The sequence below is a fragment of the Lucilia sericata genome, unplaced genomic scaffold (genome assembly GCF_015586225.1).
Source record: "Lucilia sericata isolate MDLA Ls3-8-SP2 unplaced genomic scaffold, ASM1558622v1 Contig001324F_arrow, whole genome shotgun sequence".
In the NCBI taxonomy this organism is placed as follows: Eukaryota; Metazoa; Arthropoda; class Insecta; order Diptera; family Calliphoridae; genus Lucilia; species Lucilia sericata.
In genome coordinates, this window is record NW_023995269.1 from 81,536 (window position 1) to 95,262 (window position 13,727).

Genomic DNA, 13,727 nt, shown 5'->3' on the forward strand with positions numbered 1-13,727 from the left:
CCTACCAGTGATTGAAAAGCTGATTTCAGTATAATTTCTCAAAAAAAGTTGTTTAAATTTTTCTACAAATTAGTAAAAACTTCCTAATTTAATCTAATTTCAATTTCAAAAGTTTTAAGGACTTTTTGGTCGTTAAAAGGATTAAGGATTAAAAAAAGACAGAAAAATAAAATAACTATTTTATCGTTATAAGATAAATTTTGATATCTATTTCAAAAAAAGTCACTACAGATAGATAAATATTCTCTTTACTTGTTGAAGAAACCCTCGGCCATATTTACCAAAACTGACTGGAATTTATCGCATATAGTCCGATAATTAAAATAGAGTGAAAAAAGCTAAATTAACCCTTTGAGACGTTTGGTAACAATTTAACACCAAAGTTCAAAAATTCGAAAAACACTATCTATTTGAATAATGTTCTATATAATTAGAGGAACAGAAATAAAACAAACAAGCCAGAGTGCTATGTTCGGCTGTGCCGAATCTTAAATATCCTCCACCAGCAAGCTACTCTTTATTAAAACACATTTAAATATCTAATTTTTAGATAACTTGACAAAATTGTTGTTTTATCCCGATGACTTTGATTGTCAATGTGCGTTTAAGTAATTTTCGGAAATGATCCTTATATGGGAGTTGTGACCAATTATGGACCGATCAAGAAAAATTTCGTATAATGATTTATATGCAAAAAAATAAGTTTAAATCGAATATTACTCCAATAGATTTATTAATTAATAAAATATGTGCGTTTAACTGATTTTCGGAAGTGGACCTTATATAGGATCTATGACCAATTACGGGTCTCTTCAGAAAAATTTCGTAGAATGATTCATATGTATGTACACAAAACATTTTTCTGTCGAACTTTATGAAGATAGCTTTATTTGATAATGAAATATGTGAGTTTAAATGATTTTCGGAAGAGGGCCTTATATGGGAGCTACGACCAATAATGGACCGATCCGGGGAAAAATTGGTATTATGATTTATATGTGCACATAATATATTCAGGTCGAACTTTATACCAATAGCTTTATTTATCAATGCAACATATGCGTTTAAGTTATTTTCGGAAGTGGACCTTATATGGGGGCTATGACCAAATATGGTCCTATCGGAAAAAAATTTCGTAGAGTGATTCATATATTTGTGACACATATTTGTGTCAAATTTTTTCAAGATACCTTCATTTGACAAATATACGTTTTTTAATTTAAAAATTCAAAAAATTTTAGATTTTTGCCGTTTTTTTTGCCAAAAATGTGTCTTAACTCTTTTATTAATAAAATAAAATTTTCTTTAAGAACATATAACAATTTTATAGTTTTCTAAAAGGTATCTTTACGCAAAACGCTTTGGCGTAAAAAACTTGTCCTATTTTTTGAAAATGTTGCCACTGCGTCCTTCCGAATATGACCTATTTTTTATCAAAACTTCAATTTTGGGCGACATGTTCTAAAATCCCAAAGCTGGGATCAGAAAACTGAAAGCAGTTTTGGAAACCTCAATATGTTTTATATTTACTCCAAAAGTATTTTCCCAGCCCTGATAGAAATGTGGACCCTATGGGCAAAAAAGTAAAAATCCCATTTTTGGGATTTTCATTCCTATTTTTGGGAATTGCGGGATGCCCTTTGACCTTTTCAATTTTCTTTTTTGCATTTTCTGATTTTAAATGACAAATTTAACAAGCGTTGAAAATTTCATTGAGTTTTGTTCATAAATAAAGATTTTGTCTTATATTACATATTTGTTAAATTTCTAAAACTATGATTTATATCAAAATTTTAATAGGGTCGCAGATAGCTACAACAATTTAGTCCATATTTATCCCTTAATATCATTTTTTAGTTAGATATGGAAATTCTCGACCCTTTACAAAAAATTTCAAGCCAATATCTCAATTACATTCAAAAATATGTTCATTTAAACCTGTGTCCTTTAATTTCATCTTTTTCATATTTTAGTTTTAAGTATGACAGAACATACATTTGGTGTTGAATAAAATATTTGGACAATTTTTAAAAATTATTTAGTTAATTATTTTATTAAAGACTATAACATTGTATATACAATAAAAAAATTATAATTTTATTATGAGCCACGCACAACAACACCTAAATCACCCCACACAAACCACCTTTCCCGCCCACCGAAATATAAAACACAATTTAATATATATTTGAATATTTGAACTGTTTATCTTAAACATAATACAATTAATTCTTACAACCTACTTATATAGTTAATTGCTAACACTACTTATTTTCTATAAAATAATCTGTCATATCGGTATACATATCCAGAAGGTAATATAAGTCCTTTAAATCTTCCTTGTTTTGAGATGATAGAGTTTCATAACAAATCCATCTTTTTCGCATAGTTGAAAGAACAGGATCAGAAGATAGAAGTAAACTATTAAAAATATCTTCATTCTGTGATTTCCTGGAGCATTTTCTTGAGCTGAATAGTTGAACATGCTTAAAATCTCGATTCCTCGCTTCCTGGGCTTCTTCTGTTAACTCTCCAAGTGGAAGAATATTCGATTTAATTATTATTTGACCATGACACAATACTTTCTGTACTGTTGGTGTTAGTTCCCTTCATGGATACAGAGATACAAGTAATTTAGAAATTTCAGATGTATATTCCCCAAATCGATTTCCATTAATTTTATGTTTACTATTCAGTGCCATTAAAATAGTGTTAACTCTTCGAAGCAACTCCTTGTCGATTCCAGTTATTTTTGAAGTAATTTCAAAATCACGAAAAAACCTTCTCGCCGTATTACCGTCATTTGTACTACCGCAACTTGGAAGTGGTTTGTCGATGTTTAATCCCATCTGAACTTTAAATTCTTCTTGGATTCTGCTTTTTTTCGCAGCTCTCAGTTCTTTCAATTCTTCATTATTTTTTGTTGATTTAGTAAGATTCTCTGGCACACTTCTATATTTGAGGTCGTATGCTATGTGTAAAAAGTAATCCAAAAATCGTATTCTGGCATGAAGTGGTGGAATTCCGAAAGACAGGACTTCTTCATTAATACTTCTGCTTTTGTTTATATTTGAGAATTGCGACTTTTTCTCATTACATATTGAGCATCTCCAGAAGGAAGAAGTTTCTGTTATGGCATTGCTGACCTTTCCATCAATCATTGTTAAGCTTAGCTGATATGATACGTTAATAGAGAATTCCTTTATTTTTATGCAAATGGGCTCCAGTGCATTTATTTCATCTTTTAAATATTCCACTAAATCTTTTGTTTTTTTCTTTGACTCCTTTATATATTCAAATCCAATGGGTCTACAAAAATTTTTTGAACCCGGAGTTGTATTGATCCATATATCTTCAAATGAATTTCCGATGCTTGACGATGATGGATTAAGGGAATATGAACGAATTCGTAATGGCACTAATGATGACATAAATACACTTTTGTAGTCTGCTAATGTCCGACTTCCACAAGCTTGTTTGTATTCTGGAAGTGCTGATAAACCGTCACATCCCCACTTACACATTAAGACAACATCACAGTTATGAATTTTTCTTAGTCCATTATTTCACCTAGCCCCCATACAACTGAACCCCTCGAATAGGGCTTTTAAAACTTGTAATCAAACTACAGGTCGCAATTTTGGAGATAATTCAATGAAATTTGGTACATGATCTTCTATGGTACCGTAGATGAAGCCTGTTGAAAATGGTTAACATCGGTCCATTATTTCACCTAGCCCCCATACAACTGAACCCCTCGAATAGGGCTTTTAAAACTTGTAATCAAACTACAGGTCGCAATTTTGGAGATAATTCAATGAAATTTGGCACATGATCTTTTATGGTATCGTAGATGAAGCTTATTGAAAATGGTTAACATCGGTCCATTATTTCACCTAGCCCCCATACAACTGAACCCCCGAATAGGGCTTTTAAAAATTGTAATCAAACTACAGGTCGCAATTTTGGAGATAATTCAATGAAATTTGGCACATGATCTTTTATGGTATCGTAGACGAAGCCTATTGAAAATGGTTACCATCGGTCCATCATTTCACCTAGCCCCCATACAACTGAACCCCCGAATAGGGCTTTTAAAACTTGTAATCAAACCACAGGTTGCAATTTTGGAGATAATTCAATGAAATTTGGCTCATGATCTTTAATGGTACCGTAGACGAAGCCTATTGAAAATGGTTACAATCGGTCCATTATTTCAACTAGCCCCCATACAACTGAACCCCCGAATAGGGCTTTTAAAACTTGTAATCAAACCAAAGGTCGCAATTTTGGAGATAATTCAATAAAATTTGGCTCATGATCTTTTATGGTACAGTAGATGAAGCCTGTTGAAAATGGTTTACATCGGTCCATTATTTCACCTAGCCCCCATACAACTGAACCCACCGAATAGGGCTTTTAAGTTCATAATTATGTTTAATATACTCAACAAAAACTCGACAAAAAGCTGCAAGAACCAAGTTGTATACAAGACTTGATGACCCCCAAAAATTCCATAATAATAGGTTCTCATATGACCCTAGCCCCTATGAAAAGCCCCCATCAAAATTTCACCTAATTGCACACAATTTTATTCAACAATAAACAGCTTAAGTATGTATATCTAAGGCAAGGTACAATTCAACTTAAATGCTTTATTATGGCAACTAAATCACATGATATTTTTGTCAAAGGTGTAGGGTATTATATGGTCGGCCTCGCCCGACTATAATTTCTTACTTGTTTAGTTTTAAGTATGACAGAACATACATTTGGTGTTGAATAAAATATTTGGACAATTTTTAAAAATTATTTAGTTAATTATTTTATTAAAGACTATAACATTGTATATACAATAAAAAATTATAATTTTATTATGAGCCACGCACAACAACACCTAAATCACCCCACACAAACCACCTTTCCCGCCCACCGAAATATAAAACACAATTTAATATATATTTGAATATTTGAACTGTTTATCTTAAACATAATACAATTAATTCTTACAACCTACTTATATAGTTAATTCCTAACACTACTTATTTTCTATAAAATAATCTGTCATATCGGTATACATATCCAGAAGGTAATATAAGTCCTTTAAATCTTCCTTGTTTTGAGATGATAGAGTTTCATAACAAATCCATCTTTTTCGCATAGTTGAAAGAACAGGATCAGAAGATAGAAGTAAACTATTAAAAATATCTTCATTCTGTGATTGCCTGGAGCATTTTCTTGAGCTGAATAGTTGAACATGCTTAAAATCTCGATTCCTCGCTTCCTGGGCTTCTTCTGTTAACTCTCCAAGTGGAAGAATATTCGATTCAATTATTATTTGACCATGACACAATACTTTGTGTAGTGTTGGTGTTAGTTCCCTCCATGGATACAGAGATACAAGTAATTTAGAAATTTCAGATGTATATTTCCCAAATCGATTTCCATTAATTTTATGTTTACTATTCAGTGCCATTAAAATAGTGTTAACTCTTCGAAGCAACTCCTTGTCGATTCCAGTTATTTTTGAAGTAATTTCAAAATCACGAAAAAACCTTCTCGCCGTATTACCGTCATTTGTACTACCGCAACTTGGAAGTGGTTTGTCGATGTTTAATCCCATCTGAACTTTAAATTCTTCTTGGATTCTGCTTTTTTCCGCAGCTCTCAATTCTTCCTTATTTTTTGTTGATTTAGTAAGATTCTCTGGCACACTTCTATATTTGAGGTCGTATGCTATGTGTAAAAAGTAATCCAAAAATCGTATTCTGGCATGAAGTGGTGAAATTCCGAAAGACAGGACTTCTTCATTAATACTTCTGCTTTTGTTTATATTTGAGAATTGCGACTTTTTCTCATTACATATTGAGCATCTCCAGAAGGAAGAAGTTTCTGTTATGGCATTGCTGACTTTTCCATCAATAATTGTTAAGCTTAGCTGATATGATACGTTAATAGAGAATTCCTTTATTTTTATGCAAATGGGCTCCAGTGCATTTATTTCATCTTTTAAATATTCAACTAAATCTTTTGTTGTTTTCTTTGACTCCTTTATATATTCAAATCCAATGGGTCTACAAAAATTTTTTGAACCTGGAGTTGTATTGATCCATATATCTTCAAATGAATTTCCGTCGCTTGACGATGATGGATTAAGGAATATGAACGAATTCGTAATGGCACTAATGATGACATACAGTGTCTCTCATAATTATTCGAATTTGGGTAAACTAAAAAAAGAAACCAAGTTTAATAATATATTTTGTGTGGAAAATAAATAAATTAATTTTTTATATTGTCTAGGTAGGCGTTATGTTAGATATCACGCTTTTTAAAACTTGAAAAATTTGCATTGACTTAAATTAATTATGGATTTTTAAAAAAAGTCCATGAAATTGCCTCTCAAAAGTATACGAATTTTTCCTGTATTTCATATTTGATCATATTATACGCAACACAAATTTTAGAATCGAATGGTTTTTATGCGTAATATTGTTTTAAGGGGTTACTATCCACGGAAAGGATATATTTTTGGACCATTTGGTCCACAATTTTGGGGAATTTGTATCTTTTTTCAAGTAATATCATTAAAATGGCGATTTTTGGCCATAATTGTAAATTTTTCTCCTTATTTCCAGAGATAAAACAAAAATTTGATATTGGGACTTATAAGACCCCTTGGGGTATATAAAAATAATATTTTTTGTTACAAGAATCTGTATTTAAACGTTCCAAGATAAATTATTCAGATCATTCTTCTGTCGCTAATTCAATATATTGGAACTTAAGTCCATTTTTATAATACTAGGATCAACTATTTTTCGGGGAAGTTTTCTGGTATATATTCTTTTAGATATCAGCTTTTATACATTTTAAGTTTTCAATGTGTTGTGGAAGTGTACAACTCCAAAACATGCCTCGAAGAAACACCATTCAAAATAGTAAAATCATTATTTTTAGATACCAATGGCCTCCATGCTGCATGGCACGATATCATTATGATCTAACTCAAAAATATTGATATATGTTTAAATATTATTTACTATGATCAAATTAAAACCAAAATTTTGGACTTACAGTGTTATTGTAACGGGCAACATAAGCGTGAAAGTTACGAGTAGTAAAAACTGAAATCTACTATATAGGATGACGTTTTATTAAGGCATGTTTTGGGGTTGTATACCGCTATAATATATTGAAAATTTAAAATATATTAGTGCCAATATGTACATGAATATACACTAGACAACTTTGTCGGAAAATATCGTCCCTAGAGGTACGAAAAGGGACTTATGATCCAGATAATTCAATTAGAAACTGAAAAACGATACCAAAAATACATCTTGGAACGTTTAAGTACAGATCCTTATAACAAAAAATATTATTTTTAGATACCCTATGGGTTCTATTAAATTCCAATATTAAATTTTAGTTTTATCTCTGGAAAAAGGGTGAAAACATTACAAATATAGCCAAAAATCGCCATTTTAATGATATTACATGAAAAGAGGGTACAAATCCCCCAAAATTGTGGACCAAATGGGTCAAAAATATATCCATGCGGTTGATAGTTACCCCTTAAAACAATATTAAGCATAAAACCATGCGATTCTAGAATTTGTGTATCGTATAATATGATCAAACAGGAAAAATTCGTATACTTTTGTGAAGTAGTTTCATGGACTTTTTTTTAAAAAAGCACAACTAATTTAAGTAAATGTAACGTTTTCAAGTTTTAAGGGGCGTGATATCAAATCTAAGGACTATCTAGACAATATAACCAATTAATTTATTTATTTTCCACACAAAATATATTATTAAATATGGTTTTTTTCATAGTTTACCTAAATTCGAATACTTATGAGAGACACTGTAAATACACTTTTGTAGTCTGCTAATGTCCGACTTCTACAAGCTTGTTTGTATTCTAGAAGTGCTGATAAACCGTCACAGAAGTGCTGATAAACCGTCACATCCCCCGTACACATTAAGACAACATCACAGTTATGAATTTTCCTTAGTTGGTCTTCTGAAAAGTCGGACACAATTCTTGATGCTGTGTTTTCGAGCAAAGATGATATATCAATACAAGCTTCCACATCATTAACAGCAATAGGTGATGGTAGGATAGTTTGTTTTTTTTTTCCTGGATTGCCTTGTATGATGGTAATATATTGTGTCCTTTTTCATGCAGAGCTTTCCTTAATATTTGGTACTTATTTCGACTGAGACCCAGTTCCAACATAAGCGCTATTGCTTCCTCTTCAGTAAAATTTGATTGTGATGTTGGAGTTGGTATACTTTCCACAATTCGCTTAAGTCGTTTTGGTGATGCATTAGGAAGAATAGTTGCAATATGTACGGCATCCATAGGTTGGTTTTCCTTTTTCAGCATTTCGTTAAATGTATCAGCAATTTCCTCATTTGAGATTGAAAAAAGTTTTTGTGTGACCCTATTTTTTTTTACCTTGAACATAAGTCTTCGTATGACTTGCAAGGCGCTCCTGTTGATGTGTTGTAAGTTGAGATTTCCGTAGTAGTTTCTATCCAACTACAAAATTTTAATCGAAATTTCTTTTGATTTCCATCCACAGACTTATTTTTTACATCAAAAAGATTTAAAAAGTTTTAAAATTTTTATATGCCTGTTTTGTCTACTTTTCTACTATATGAAGTTTTTATATAATTTGAAATGTCTTCAATTCTTTCTGGCCCTTTTGAAGATACACTCCATAAAATGGAACACAACTCTTCGTACTTTAATGTAATCTTCATTGTAGATTTATTAAATATGGTACTTAAAATCTAAGAAGTTTACTTATATACCAATTCTTGTCATTTCCGATACAGGTATTCCAAAGTAAAAAATTACGAATTGTCTACCTATTAACATTTAGGACTATATTACTATAACCTGTAATTCAGTCATTGATATTTCTTATTAGTGAATGAATCGAAATTATCATTACCTGTATATTTTTACTTACATGATCATAAACAAAACAGAACGAAATGATCTGTCGAAAAAATTTAGGTAAAAAATAGTTACAAATTTCTGAAAATTTAAGCATAATAGGACCTTTCAATTATAAGGATAAGCAAACAAATAGAAAATAGGTAAATATAAGATTTAAATACGTTCTGTCATATTTAATACTAAAATATGAAAAATATGAAATTAAAGGATACAGGTTTAATTGAACATATTTTTGAATGTAATTGAGATATTGGATTGAAAATTTTTGTAAAGAATCGAGAATTTCCATATATAACTAAAAAAAGATATTAAGGGATAAATATGGACTAAATTGTTGTAGCTATCTGCGACCCTATTAAAATTTTGATATAAATCATAGTTTTAGAAATTAAACAAATATGTAATATATGACAAAATCTTTATTTATGAACAAAACTCAATGAAATTTTAAACGCTTGTTAAATTTGTCATTTCAAATAAGAAAATGCAAAAAAAATTGAAAAGGTCAAAGGGCATCCCGCAATTCCCAAAAATAGGAATGAAAATCCCAAAAATGGGATTTTTTACTTTTTTACCCATAGGGTCCACATTTCTTTCAGGGCTGGGAAAATACTTTTGGAGTAAATAGAAAACATATTGAGGTTTCCAAAACTGCTTTCAGTTTTCTGATCCCAGCTTTGGGATTTTAGAACATGTCGCCCAAAGTTGAAGTTTTGATAAAAAATAGGTCATATTCGGAAGGACGCAGTGGCAACATTTTCAAAAAATAGGACAAGTTTTTTACGCCAAAGCGTTCTGCGTAAAGATACCTTTTAGAAAACTATAAAATTGTTATATGTTCTTAAAGAAAATTTTATTTTATTAATAAAAGATTTAAGACACATTTTTGGCAAAAATCTAAAATTTTTTGAATTTTTAAATTAAAAAACGTATATTTTTGGATCTGTAAATGATATTGATCTGAAATTTTTTGTATATTATTGGAAATTTTGTTGTCTAACTAACAAGAAAAAATTGAGTCCAAATTTTATCCCGATCGGATCAGCCGTTTAGAAATGCCAGATTTATTTTCAAAAAATTTCGATTCTGCCCCACTGTGCGATGCCACATTTGTATGCAGAATAAAAACTACTGAACAAAAACCGCTTCTAAAATAGGGAAAATAATATAATCATATTACATTTTCACTTAAATTCGAATTTTAAATCGACTGTGGTTCCTACCTTTAACACCGTAATCACTCATATTTTCCATACAAATCGAGTTTTATATCAAAAATAAAAAAATTAAATGTATTGTTAATCGAGATAACAATAAAAATCTATGATCAGGTAAATATGCCATCAAAAAATGATCTTAATATAAATTCGACTGCCATTTTTCAAATGCAGCTCAAATCTAAAAAACCATGAAGATATGTATTTGACTACTCATTAGAGTGTCCCGAAAGACAGCACTTTTGCAAATCTTAAATAGGTAGACATCTCAAACGATGCATAGATTCATATAAAATTTGGATAAATTGATCTTTTGATATCTGTAACGAAGTTCCTCGTTACATAATATAATTCTCATCATATTATATATTTTATATTAAATTTGTTATATTCAACTATTACAATAATTATTTGATTAGTTATATTGGTATTGTTTTGTTACTATTATCATTATTATTATTAGTATTATGGCAATGAATATTATTATTTTGTTACTATTATCATAATTATTATTATTATTATTATTATTATTATTATTATTATTATTATTATTATTATTATTATTATTATTATTATTATTATTATTATTATTATTATTATTATTATTATTATTATTATTATTATTATTATTATTATTATTATTATTATTATTATTATTATTATTATTATTATTATTATTATTATTATTATTATTATTATTATTATTATTACCATTGCACTTAACTTAGGTGAATTGTTATGGGGAATGAATGCATATATTTGTTTATGTTATAAGAGAAAGAGAGAGAGAGCAAATATTATAAGAGATTGGAACACTGATACATGTAAGCAAATAATTTACTCTTGCAAATAATTATCATCGTCTTCCCGGTCATAATGCTAGTTAGTGAAAGAGTTCTACTACAGATTCAGTTGGGCTTGATCTGTCAAGGTGTTCGGACAGCTAATACAAGTATGAAACAGCTTTGTTAGCAGCCGTTCACACTGACAGAAATTCCCCAATTCAATGTTGTAGTGCAGAGGGTTACTACTGGTTTATACAGCCATAGTGCCCAGGCATACTAGTAGTAGAGCACAGGGAATACACTGGTATTAACTGCCATTTATCCCAGGCGTAGTGGTACTAAATACACTAACAACCTCATACAAATTTTTGACACAAAAAGTTCACTGTCGAAAGTAAGAAGGCCTGTTCTGGTCGACACGTGAAGCACAAAACACGTTGTACGGGTACTCTGCGTCACTCAGTTCTCGGGTATATCATTCAGTTCTCTAGTGTATCCTTTTGCTGTAATCCTTGTTTAAGAAAACCAAATATTTTGAATTGAATAAAAATTGTTAATTTATAAAATCGAAGGACAACTGGCATTATTTAATTAGAATTCGACCCCTGGATTAGCTGAGTCTCACTCTGGTAAAACTGTTATATATCTTTTTATATTTTTTAAAATTATCAACCAAAAATTCTGCACAACTTTTTCTGTATGTAGTGCCGTATTTATTCTAAGCTTTTCAAATTAAATAATAATTTTGAATAACTTCAGCACACATTTTCCATTTACCATTTATAATAATAAGTAAAATTATTTGGGTATCTGCTTTGTACATCTGACGATATTCTTCATATTTTTTAGATCAGAAAAAAACCTAATTTTATTATTTTTAAAGGAATTTGAAATCTTCCAAATTTTTCATAATTTTGTGCAGAATGCTTCATGATCGTTTCAGAGTTTCTTCAATTGCCCGTACTTTTTCAAATAGAAAGAAAATCCCTTGAAATTTTGTTCCCTACTAGTGATTGAGAATGCTGGTTTCAGTATAATTTCTAAAAAAAAAGTTTCCTAAATGTTTCTACAAATTGGTCAAAATTTCCTAATTAAAGCTCATTTTCAATTTGTAAATTTTTAAGGGATATTTTTGTCCAGAAATTGAGTTTAAGTATTAAACAAAATGCAGAAAAATATAATAATTTTTTATCGTTATAAGCTAAATTTTGACATCTATTAAAAAAAGTATAGTCATTATAGACAGAATAATTTTATTTTAGAAGAAAGCCGGGCAACGCCGGGTCCGCGCAGCTAGTTTCTTAGTATATTGTATTTTCCATCTTCACGCAAATAAATTTGTCAGTTTTCAAGCTTGAAGTTTTACGTACGTATTTTTTAAATTAATAAAATACCCCGAAGACTTTTGCCTCTTTACAGCAGGGGCACTACAATTCAAAGTACGGTGTGACATAATTTAAACTTAACAGTTCTTTTAATCTACTGCACATGGAAAAAATAAAACAAATCATTTGAAAGTGTCCTTAGTTCCCTACCAGTGATTGAAAAGCTGATTTCAGTATAATTTCTCAAAAAAAGTTGTTTAAATTTTTCTACAAATTAGTAAAAACTTCCTAATTTAATCTAATTTCAATTTCTAAAGTTTTAAGGACTTTTTGGTCGTTAAAAGGATTAAGGATTAAAAAAAGACAGAAAAATAAAATAACTATTTTATCGTTATAAGATAAATTTTGATATCTATTTCAAAAAAAGTCACTACAGATAGATAAATATTCTCTTTACTTGTTGAAGAAACCCTCGGCCATATTTACCAAAACTGACTGGAATTTATCGCATATAGTCCGATAATTAAAATAGAGTGAAAAAAGCTAAATTAACCCTTTGAGACGTTTGGTAACAATTTAACACCAAAGTTCAAAAATTCGAAAAACACTATCTATTTGAATAATGTTCTATATAATTAGAGGAACAGAAATAAAACAAACAAGCCAGAGTGCTATGTTCGGCTGTGCCGAATCTTAAATATCCTCCACCAGCAAGCTACTCTTTATTAAACACATTTAAATATCTAATTTTTAGATAACTTGACAAAATTGTTGTTTTATCCCGATGACTTTGATTGTCAATGTGCGTTTAAGTAATTTTCGGAAATGATCCTTATATGGGAGTTGTGACCAATTATGGACCGATCAAGAAAAATTTCGTATAATGATTTATATGCAAAAAAATAAGTTTAAATCGAATATTACTCCAATAGATTTATTAATTAATAAAATATGTGCGTTTAACTGATTTTCGGAAGTGGACCTTATATACGACCAATAATGGACCGATCCGGGGAAAAATTGGTATTATGATTTATATGTGCACATATGTAATATATTCAGGTCGAACTTTATACCAATAGCTTTATTTATCAATGCAACATATGCGTTTAAGTTATTTTCGGAAGTGGACCTTATATGGGGGCTATGACCAAATATGGTCCTATCGGAAAAAAATTTCGTAGAGTGATTGATATATTTGTGACACATATTTGTGTCAAATTTTTTCAAGATACCTTCATTTGACAATGAAATATGCGCGTTTAAGTGATTTTCGGAAGTGGGCCTTATATGGGAGCTACGACTAATAATGGACCGATCCGAAAAGAAATTTGGTAGAATGATTTGTATGTACACAAAACATATTCAGCTCGAATTTTATCACAAAAGCTTTATTTATCAATGCGTGGTAAGTTTTTGCCTC

At 30.0% G+C, this 13,727-nt stretch overlaps 1 protein-coding gene across 1 annotated transcript in view; it reads left to right on the top strand.

Moving 5' to 3' along the window:
• Positions 1 to 13,727, top strand: part of LOC119610959 (inactive rhomboid protein 1-like) — a gene marked incomplete at its 3' end in the record, with an annotated part of 120,470 nt that overhangs the window by 74,218 nt on the left and 32,525 nt on the right. The gene's annotated exons all lie outside the window — the stretch shown is intronic.